The following is an 11,768-nucleotide window of genomic DNA, read 5'->3' on the forward strand; positions in this document are numbered from 1 at the left end:
CATGTGTCAAGGAAAAACAGTTTAAACTGACTGACATTTAGAGTCACGTGAAAGGCTGCTGCAGAAGCTGAAGGGCAGAGCAAGAAACAAGCAACCATGTGGTCTCTCTTGAAAAGGAGCACAGAAAGAAGTCTGGCAAGGCAAGTGGCAATATTTTGCCTTGTGGAGACTTTTGGAGCAGCAAACATGCCGCTGGAGAAAATTGATCATCCTACGTTAAGGGACTACCTGAACAAAAACATGCCAAATGCTGGATGTTTCCCACATGTGAAGAAGATTCACCAAGGCTCTCTCACATGTACAGTCCACAAAGTCTGCACTGGCAGAGCATGAATCCTTCTCCATTGTGGCTGATGAAGCCACCAACCCACAAAACAATTGTCTTGCCCATTTTTTTTGCACTTGGGAGCTGGACAGCCTGGGACCTGCCAGGTTTTCAAACAGAGCGGGTCCACCTCACTCCTGTCAATTTTGTATTGTGGCTCAGGCTGTATTGAAGGCTCTTTTCAACTAAGGCTTAGAATTTAAGAAGAGCTCAGCATTTCTGTCTGACAGTGCCATGTAATAAGTGCAAGGCTTTCTCTGATGTGTTTCATGCAATGATGCCCAACACAGTTCATGTCACCTGCAATACACATATTCTGTCTTTAGTAAGTCACATCTGGTGCACACAGTTCCCTAATGTGGATAGCCTGGTTTCCTGCTTCAAGAAATCCTTCAAGCACTGTTCAGGGAGTCCTTCACCAGTCAAAGTGAAGACCCATATATGGCAGTCGCTGTCACCAAAACCTGTCCTCACAGGGCGGAATTTGTGGTTCAACATAGTCCGTTAACATGCCAAGAATATGCATCATTATCAGCATTTTATGTCCCAGGAGCTGGAAATCATACCTGGCACACAGTGCATGCTTAAGCTACACATTCGTCGGGAACAGGGAAACATTCGAGATCAAGTGAAGTTTGTGGCAGAAAGTGCCACCCAGTTCATGGAGCTGCTAATGTGGTTTGAATGCCAGCAGGCTGTGATCCATTACACATACAACAAGCTGATGGATTTGATAAGCTGGGTTGAAGACATGGCATCCCAGGAACTGTCAAGCTGTCATCATGAAAACCAGCAGAGAAGGAACTTTTTTCCAGGCAATAGCTGTGAAGTTGAACCAGTACTACAAGTACAACCCATCACTACTTTCACCTTGCAGAGACAGAGGATGCTAGCTAACATGTATTTCCTGTCTCAAACTTAGCATTAAATATTGCTAAACTCTTTTTTATAATGTTAATAATAAATTATAGTGATGGTATTGGTTACAATTCATGGTGCTTTAGTTTCATAAGACATTTCAGTTTAGAAAAGCTTAGATTACTAAATAATGCATCAGTTAATGGCTTCCGTGGGCTTACCAGGGTAATTGTCATGGATTGGGCCCCATGGCCAATCAGCAGTGAGCAGCAGGACTGCCAGGGCCCCTTGGCCAATCAGTGGCATGGGGAGGGCCCACTGTGAAAAGACCACAAAAACTGTGGCCAGCACTCCAATCTGGCCATGAATTTTGGACTTTTCATCCGCTCTGTAGGTAGACCCCTAGCCGTCACTATCCTCCTTATCTGGTCCTCTCTGCTCCTGGAAAGCTTCCTCTGCCCCGTGGAAGACAGGCACTCCCCCACATCCACATTTCTCCCTTAACCCTTCTTCCATCCCACAAGCCTCCTTCCAAAGATCCCCATCCTCTTGTTCGTTCTCTGCGAAGGTAGAGGCAGTGCTCCCAATAGCTTAGGCATGTGGGGAAACAGCAATGATCCATCCTTTGTTCTAGCTGGCCAGCCACTGGAGGGAGAGAGCTCTAGGAAACTGTAATGGGTGTCAGGCCATAAACCAGAAAATGCTTCCTGTTGTCTCTGAGGTGATGTTAAAATAGCCATGCCTACTTGCAGCCTGGCAGCCTGGGGCCATGGGAACAAGGTATTCTCCTGTGCCTCCTGCTCCGAACATGGCTGCTGCCAATAACTATTTTCTGAATGGCTAGTCCATCAGGACAAGTGTCCCTGTCCAGTTGTGGTGATTGCCAAAAGCGCCCGCCCTCACAGAGTTGTGTCTGGCCTCAGCATGGACTTACAGCAAACGTTCCCTCATTGCAAGGATGTGACAACAGCCCAAGTTCCCAGGGCATCCTCTGCCCTGTCCCCACATTCACAGGGACAGTCACATAATGGGATATGTTCAGCCCCAGAACAACAGGTAACCCTGGCCCACTGCTTCCATCCCAAACCCTCTCACTGAGAGGGTGACCTGACCAGACACTGAGAACAGAAACACTAAACAGAAATGGCTGTTCTCTAATCTCAGCTTTGGGCCTGCTCTCAAACTGACTGCGCAACTGGACAATTCATTGGGCCAAGCCCTGCTGTCAGTTACACCAGTGTAAACCTTAATGGCATCTGTAACTACCAGCATCTAAAAGTGTCTATATCATAGGACCAGCGTATTACAGGCAGCTGTAAGTAGGTTTGTGTGCTTGTAAACTCCAGATGGTTGTAAGGTGGTTATAAGTAACTGGTTGACTTCTTTGCACTCTAATTCTCTATAAGCAATTAACCATTTATTAAAATGTCTATAGTCATTTATTTACCTTTGCAATAATTTATTTATATGGTATAAACGACGTAGGAATGTAGGTGCAGCATTACCTGCAGCCCTTTAATCAATGGGAGCAGTGAGTGTGTTCAGATGAATGGACTTTACTCAGGAGTCTGCCTCAAGGCTTTGAAGCTAAAAAGGTCTGCTTGCAGGGAAAGCCTGGTACCAGATAAGCATGCCTTCTTTTGTGGGGTCTGACCCTGAGTAAACCAGGAACCATTTGGCTCTTGTGGGAAAACCTTGTTTTCATAGACCTGCTTGATTCTTTGCTCCATAACAGCCACTAAGATCAGCTGGGACACTCTTGTTTTATTCCCTAGATAGGAACATGGCAGAACATCCCTGCAGGATGGAACAAAGCTGAGCTTACTCGTGTTTGCCAACCTTCAAGCCACCTTCCAGCTCCAACTGTCCTGGGGACGGGTTAGCAGCCCCGGCTCTCCGTGGCCTTTGCGAGATTGCTTTGGCACTGGGCTGTGCGGCCTGCCTCAGTGTTTGTTACTACAGCAAGTGGTAGCTGCACATGTTGTTCTTGCTTGGTAACTTTCTATCATTATAATAATGAATGTTGTTGAACTGAGCTGGATTTTTGTGCTGTCAGTGGATCCAGATCCCCAGGATCTACAAACTCCATAACAAGTACAGTATGAAATAAATACAGCTCACCTGGCACTTCTTAGATCCCCAACTAGGATTTAATATTACTCCATAATAGCACTGCAGGTCACTGGGGAAGAGGGCAGCTACTTGAAAAGTAGTATATTCCTAACATTTGGCCACGGGAGGCAGATCCTCCATGTAGACTAAGTCACCTTGTTACGGTCCGAGAGGCACAAAGAGGAGTTAAGCTTCCAGCTGTGAAGGAGAAATAAAAAAGGCATAACCATCCCTATGCCAGCCTACCATCACCGTCCTCCATGAGGGAACCACATGTGGAGTAAGATGGAGTCAGGAGCAGGCAAAGGCTCTCCAGGGACAGCTCCAGTTGGCATAAATTAGAGCAGCCTTGTGGCAGCTCTAACTTGCAGTGGCAGCCGAACTGGCCAATGGTCATCCCCAGGCTGGCTGGGGGATAGATGGAAAAGGGACATGCTGCCCTTCAAACCCTTTCCTCAGCTGTACTTGATGCAGGTAAGGAATTCCCATTTGCTCAAGTTTTTGCAGAGGCGCAGGATTGCCTGCCCATTTCTGCCCTACCCAATACATGAGCATTTACGTTTGTTTCTGTCTCAGTGAAGCAGAGATGGCAACAGCTGCCAGGAGGGTCAGCACATGTTTATAAACTGTTACATAACTACAGAGCGGGGCTACTGAAAACATCACTTGATCTCATGGCTGTGCTTTGTACAGAGAACTCCTTCCAGTACCCCTTCCTCCATGCTGGCCATTATCGAGTCCCTGTGGCATGCCAGGGCTTCTCTTGAAGAAGACGAGCGCTGCCAGCCGGCCACAGGACTCTGCGTATCCCGGAGGTGTGCAGGTGAGGCGGGGGGCACCAAAAGACCAGTCAGGAAGGGGCGAACAGCCAGTCCCGCCCCAGCTCCTGCCTGGCAGCGCAGTGCCTGCAATACTGCGAGGAGCTGGATTCGCTGTCCCAGCCCGTGTGAGGAGGAGCAGGGGAGGAAGGCTCTGGTTTGTTTCATGTTTGTTGTCAGGAAGGCCCACGGGTCTGGGCCCAGTCCTAGTAAATTTCCACACGTCTCCCTCCAATGGAGGGAAACAAACATGCTCAGCTACTGGGCTCGGAAAACAATGTAATTGATGTCCCATCACCAAGGTATTGTGTTTGTGTGCAAGATGACCTTTCACAGGCAGCTCCCCAGAGGAATTTCCCTCCAAGAGGCAATGAAAACATCAAAGGCCTGTGCTGTGGTCCACATGAGTGCTGGGCCTGGCCCTGCCCTCATCTACCACATTCACACACAAAGGTACATGCTTCCAGTACTCACAGGGGAGGGGAGTTCACAGAGTTGGGTGTCATGGGGTGCAGGAGCTGCATTCCCGGATTGCCATGTCCAAGTCTTCACGACTGGGGTGCCAGGCCCCAGGTACCGTGAGACTGGCTTAAGAAGCAGTTCTGTTATTTTTTGATTAGAATTTGGCCTAAGGAGCTGAACCTTACAGATTTGCTCAGGACATCCTCAACGTCTTTTTTTTTAACCAACCTGAATTTCTCCTTAAATACTGTGACTCCGAGAGCTTTAAAAAAACACAAAAACTACAAGACTTGAGAATTAGCAATGCTCTGTCATCCTGCCCTAAGGGAATGGAACAGGGATGGAAAGGAGCAAAATCAAGCACAAAAAAGGGATGTTCCTGCAGCAGATACATTTCCTTTCCCTTTCCATCCTGCCCCTATACACTTCTCTAGTCTATGGCTTCTCTCTACCCTCCATCGCTACTCACACACCACCCCACACTTGCCTCCTCACTACTGTCATGGTGGAGAGGAAGGAGTAACAAATGCACCACCAACCCCCAGAAAAGGAGAGATCTTTCCATCTCCCCTCCTTGCCTGCTGAGAGGAGAGGCTGGCAGGGCAACAGATATTGCTGGAAAAGAATGAAGGGGAAAGGAGCTGGCTAGAAGGTCACACCAGCCTGCACAGCTCTCAGCCATAACCAGCCCTTTTCACTGCTTCTACTTCACACCTCCTTGCCTCCTGAGTCCTCACACCCCCTGAAGAGAGGCAGAGTAGGGAGAGCTAGGCTCCCTTACTCTCTCTTGTATTTTAAACCCTGTCAATGCAAGTCTGCTGACAGTGGCAATGGGCCTAGCTCTCCCTTTAAACTACTTGAGCGCTGGCTCCAATTCAATGTCTCCCAATTTACACCAATGTGAAGAATAGCAGAATCCAGCCCTACAGGTCTCTAGGACAACCCAGTACTGGTACTCACTTTTTTCATAAATCAAGACAAAGAAAATGCTTCTGCTGGTTTAAACCAATGATAAGCAGCCTTCCCAACCTTCAGAGGGACCTGTGGAGAGGTAAACTCACCTCCTATAAAATAAAATAAACTTAGGTATTGTCCCCTCATGTACGCCGGGTTTATACCGAGGTCAGTGACAGTATTCTGAAGTTGTGACTGAGGGGAGAATCTGAGCCATACCTTTTACTTTTGTGTGAAACATTTGTACATGGATGACACCCCCGTGATTCCTGCCCGAGAGTCACTCCACCAGCTGCCCACAAACCACGGTAGGTAGTGATGCAGCTCTGCCCAAATGAGAAAAACTGCTAACCCCCAGCACCTTCCCAGTGAGAGTCCCTCTCCACAGCACTCTAAGCAATGCCGTCACAGAAGGGTCCGTGGAAATCACAGGGATTTGCTCAAGTTAAAAGGAATTTAATAAAGTCACCAATAAAGAGAAAAATCATCCTCAAACCCAAAATAACCAAATCCATTCACTATAATTACAGATGATGTCTTCTTTTTACTAATCCCTGAGATTTACTGAATCATTGCATATAAGAGTAAAACCATTAGAGATTGTTTAGGATCTACTATGTAATAAGATAAAGGACATTACTATAAAATCTCACACAAATACACACTCACACATGCCTCATGCACACTCTTGGTACCGACAACTAAGCTCCAAAGTTACAAAGCTCTGGTTCTTGAGCTAAAGAAAGTTCCCCTCTCCTCCCACCATTAGCTTTCAGTTTCTTTGTGAGTCAAACATAGGTAGGCAACATCACTTATTCTTAGCAAGAGGCTAATCTTTGAAAACACTTCAGCATGGCAGTAAATTCACTCACGCAAGTCAGCCTGTTGATGTCATCTCTGAAGTCAGTGAGTGACTCCTCACAGGAATATATTAATTCATGGGGCTGATTGAAGGATCAGACACAAAGGCAGTATTACAATAGGGACAGGTATTTACAATCAGCATTTAGACTTTTCAATTTCAGAGATAAAAGAAAATGGTTTCCACTGAGTCACATAAGGCTGCTCTGTGTAACCAAAGAAATGCAAAGTGGCCAGTCCCCGTTTCTGAAATCCAGCTAACAGCATGGATTAGAGCTTCCTTAGTAGGAAAATCATCATGTTGGGAAGTGATTTCTTGCAGGGTGACTGATGAGTTTTCGCTTACTTGTACTATCTAACCCAGTTACAGGGATGGAAATTGTATCAGGTTTTCTCCCACATAATTCAGTGCTTGAACAGCAGTCTCTGAAGGAATCACCAAAGATGATAAAGTAGATTCACAGCTGTCACAGTGTTGTTATTCTGTCCCAGAAGCACAGAGGTTGTTCTCAGTCTAGCTGATGAAGTGTACATCCTTTCTATTATCACTGTCACCCTCGGTCTCAAAAGATAAAAAATGGGAAGAAGAATTCTTTGAAGGGAAAGTTTATGAGTTGACAAATATTGATCTATTCAAATTGCTCAAGACTGGGCTCCTTGGAAAAACTTCCCCATCTTCCCTTTGTGACTTAGAGAAACTTGGGGGCCAAGGAGACGTATCAAAGTTCAAATCCCAAGGACTGCTGCAGCACAAAACAGTCAAATTAACTTCTGCACCTCCTGCTACTCCTTAAGTGAACAAAGAATCAGCTTCTTTCTCTGCACGTCCAACCCGACAGAGATGGTGTATTGAGATAAGCCTCCCTCCCCACTACTATACCCCATAGGGATCTGAAACTCAGGAAGGCACCTGCCTCTTTTCTTCCGAGCATAGATGTGGGAATGCAAAGCTCCATGAAAATGGGTCCAGCCAAATTATACTGACATGTTACTCACAACATTTGCCTGCAGTCAGGTTCCTCTGGCTCCCCCAATCCTAGTCAAACATGCCTCTAATAATGGGACTGCTTAAGTTTTGTTTAAACCATTTAAACAGTTGAACTGTTTTCAGCCCACATGCTCTCAGCAGTGGGCCGTCTTCCTGGGACACACAACACAGAGAAAATGTAAGCTTTCCCACAGGTCTGAGAGTGTAGTTCACACCTGAATAGCACTGTACCCTGCTCTACCACTCCTGGTCCCTTCACAACTCATTCGTTATCATCTGTGGAACTACACTCATCATCTGTAGTTCCCGCCCTCTCTGCTAAACCAGTCTTGGTCTCTGCCCTGGCAAAGCAACCAATCTCAAGTCCTACCTTATATCTTGCCCTGCTAGTCCAATCTACTAGAGTTAGAGCTATTGATGCATACCACCCTTGAGCTTCAATACCTCCTGCTATTCCAAAGATGAGTTTTTCCTAGATAGACTGCAAATTAGAGTGCATTAAGTGGTGCCTTTGTAGTATGTTCAAATGATGCATTAACTATCCAACAACTCAAGTACATTGCAAATCAAGAGACATACATACAGATGTTCAGAGGAATCATTCTGTTCCACTGGCAAATGCAAGGACTGAATATCAGCTTGTAGAACAGTTTCCAAAGACAGCTATTAAAAATGCCCTTAGTTGGGATATTAAAATGTACTGGATCAACCACTGGAAAATATACTGTTCTAAGCAGTCCCAAGAGAGAGGTTTATTGAAACCCAGGGAATAGTTTTTCCAGTTCCAAATCCAATGCATAATTGATATTTTGGGGTATTCTATCCCAGTCACCAGGGACTCTTGTGAGTCTCAAGGCTAGTAACTTTCCACAAAGACATGATAAATCAACCAGGAGGGAGAGAAAAGTTTTGCAGCTCTTTTCTCTCCCCTCTTGCTCTCTCAGTTCAGAGTCAGGCCTTATGAAAGGAAAGCAGTAATAATAAAGAACATCACACTCTTCTTCCAGAGAGAAGGGCAGCCTTAGGGCTTGGGATATGGGTTGGCAGAGTAAAGGAGATTAGTGCCCATTGAAGCATGGGAAGTGTGAGTCAGAGCAAGAAGGCAGTTGGAAAAATGTTTATAAACACATCAGCTTCTGAATTCTCCACTCCAGGCACACCGAGTTCCAAAAACACCACATACACAGCTGGAAAACTACCGTCTAGGTCCACTGAGGGTAACAGATTTCCACCCTTTGTGCACTGGTTGTGTTGCTAAGGAGTTTCTCTCTTCAGCATTCCCTTTACAGTCTCTGAGTCCATAAGACCATTACAGCTTCCAGGGATACCACTTCTAGCCCCACTGCATCAGGTTCAACAGTGAGTAAAATAAACCAAATAGAAGCCACATAACCTTTATTCATTGTCAGCTGGCTGGTAGGTCAAAATGACAGAGGGGATAAGCCACAGGGTACACAAATCCAAAGCTATCCTGAGAATGTGCAACTCTATACATACACTCTTCTCTGAACCATTGAATCACAGACTAACACATGTATAAACCCAGCTAGATATTATTCCTTTCTCTTGCATATCAGTGCATTGCCATTCAAATATGTTCTCCATGTCCCTTGACTATGTTGTCAACTTCCAAGTTATTCAAAGTTACACCTTGACTAAGGCAATAGTAAATACAGGGTATTTACAATCAATTCTTAACCACTTAAGATTTTGACACCTTCCAGTCCTCCCAGGATGTTCACTCCACTCCTATTACATTCCCAGGGAGGGCCCAATAATAAAGTCCTAGAGAACTTTCCTATTCTCCTAAAAGCCAACAAGAACCATTTCCCAAAGATCAGTATTAGTTTCATGCTGGTATTTCTAGTGGGCTACAGATCTCTGAAGTTTAGATGCTTCTTCCACAACAAACACGAAAATGCTGTTGCAATTGTTCTTTCTTGCTGGAATTAGCCCAAAGGAGATAATGCATCTATAAACCAGTTGCCAACCCACTGTAACCCCATGAAGGAGAAACAGATTTGCCTCCTCTTCCTCTAACTCACACTTCCCATGCCTCAATGGGCACTTGTTTCCTGTGTTCTTCCAACCCTGCCTACATGGTAACAGAACCACAGACTGGGCATAAGTGCCACAAATGCCACTTACGCCACTTTCAGTTCACAAAGGATAGCAGAATCCTGCCAGAACTGAGGTGGCAAGGTCAGGTGATGCTCTGTTAGCTATGGCAATAAAACAGGGTTTGTCCACTGAAAAGGAATGGAACTTAAAGAATAAAGCAACTCTGGTTCCCACTACAGTCAATGTGAGCTTAGTTTTGACCTGGGCCTTATCTAGACTAAGGGGAAAGCTATTCCCTAAAAATGCATTCTGCCCTCCCTTATGTAAGCTCTTACCCCATGCTTATCATCACAGTACCTGGACATCCTCCAATAATTGTGTTGAACAATGTGATAATATCTAGCAAAGGTTGTTTACTCTATCACCCTAGTTTGCTTGTTTTAGTACTCTTACACTTGCTAGAGAACACAAGTCAAAGGTTCAGATTAAAAGATTCCAGGTGCAGAACTAGCCTTGCACCTGGAGCAGAAGGTAAGAAGGTTTATGGCAGTCCTTAGTTCCTACAGTTTCATTCCACAGTCTCAGACCATCCTCAAGGAAGTCCTGTCTCCTATAATTGCAAAAGTTCACCTAAGACTGACAGCACATTGAGCTGACATGTTTGAGATGCAACCAGAGTTTTCATATATGTTAACCAATGGAAGCTATGTCCATACAAGGGTATTAACATCAGTGATAGCTAATACATGACAGATACAGATCCACACTGTTTACCTGGCATACTAATGCCCTGAGCACTGCTGAGAAGCTGCTAACATATTTTTTAAAACATCTTTTGACCCAGTACAGACAAGACTTTAAGTAGGACTCATTTGGGGGCCAGAAGGGATTAACTATCTCAAGTGGAGTCAAGGCAGTGATGAGAGGTAAAGTGACTACTATCTTTTAGAGTTATTTCAATCCCTTGTGAAACACAACGTGACAAGGCAGATTCAGGTGCAAGCATGCTGTGAACACAGCAGGGCTTACATGAACATGAAATCACACATCAGTGTTCACATGACAACTGAGAACATTGTTGGTAACATAACTAAACATACACAGCAAGTTCCTTATTGAAAAACATACAGAATATTTTTCATGCCTTTTGGCTGCATTCATAGTGACATCTTGCCCACCATCCAAGGATGGAAGTGAGATTATATTAAGATCGTAAATTCTTTGGTGGTAAATTCTCTCTTTTGCCTTATAGTACATGTCTGTAAGGTGTCTTATAAACCGGATGCTGGTATCAGTTCTGGCCTCTAACCACAAACATAATGTAATTAAATAGAATTCTAGCAGGGTAAGTGCACAGGTGAACATAGCAGAGAATCTAACTCAAAGACGGGTGCATCTAGAACAGTGACTCTAAACCATGGAGCTGCAGCTCAATATTAGCACTGTTAAAGGTAGAAACATATTCACAAGAAAAGCTCAGAGGTTTCAAATAGGAAGCCATAGTGCCAAAAATATTGTGACCTGTTGTGGTCTTTCTGAATTCTTTGCTACATAAGAATTGTTCTATTTTTCTTCCATAGTGAAAAAATGTATGAAAACTAAGAGCTGGTATTTTCCAAGGGGTGTCTTGAGTCTAATGAGGGGTTCCTTGAGTCTAAAAAAGTTGAGAACCACGGATCTAGAGGGACAGTATCATGGCTTCAGAAAACTAAGAAGAAATTGTGGAACTATTTTCTTCATAAAATCCTTGTTTATCTTTCCAGAGAAAGGAAATGACCAAGAAATCCTCATGCTATGAAAAGGGGGAATCAGCTAGAGTAAGTAGGCAGGCACCGTCAGAAAGAGAAAAGCTTTTGCTCAAGACTATGTAAAGAAAATTTGTTAACAGAATACAAGTGCCCCAGTGAGCGCATGGCTAGGTTCTGTTCCACCTGCTCAGAGCATAAATGGACTTAAATGCCACAGTATGATCCTATTCCACCCCAGCTGAGTCCCTGAAAATCTGTTAAAGCACAAGATAAGTGAGGCTTCCTCCTCACTGCTTTTTGCAACTCAACCTTGAGGGTCAGATGGCAGACTACTACAAAAGTAGATGCCTTTGTGTATTTTCAGGGACTTGAGCAGGGTAGAGCAGAATTACACTTAGGCAACTAAGTCCACTTACATGCCCAATAGGTAGAATAGGATCTGGCACAATGTCTTTAAAGGGATGTGAATTGCTACCATCTGGTGAAAATCCCACTGTGAGACACGCAAACATCTGGATGGAATGGAAAATTCCTCTCTACTTTCTGGGCAATTTCTTGAGCCTGAACACATCAGCCACAGT

The sequence above is a fragment of the Crocodylus siamensis genome, chromosome 8 (genome assembly GCF_052110815.1).
Source record: "Crocodylus siamensis isolate JL-2025a chromosome 8, ASM5211081v1, whole genome shotgun sequence".
NCBI classification, from domain to species: Eukaryota; Metazoa; Chordata; order Crocodylia; family Crocodylidae; genus Crocodylus; species Crocodylus siamensis.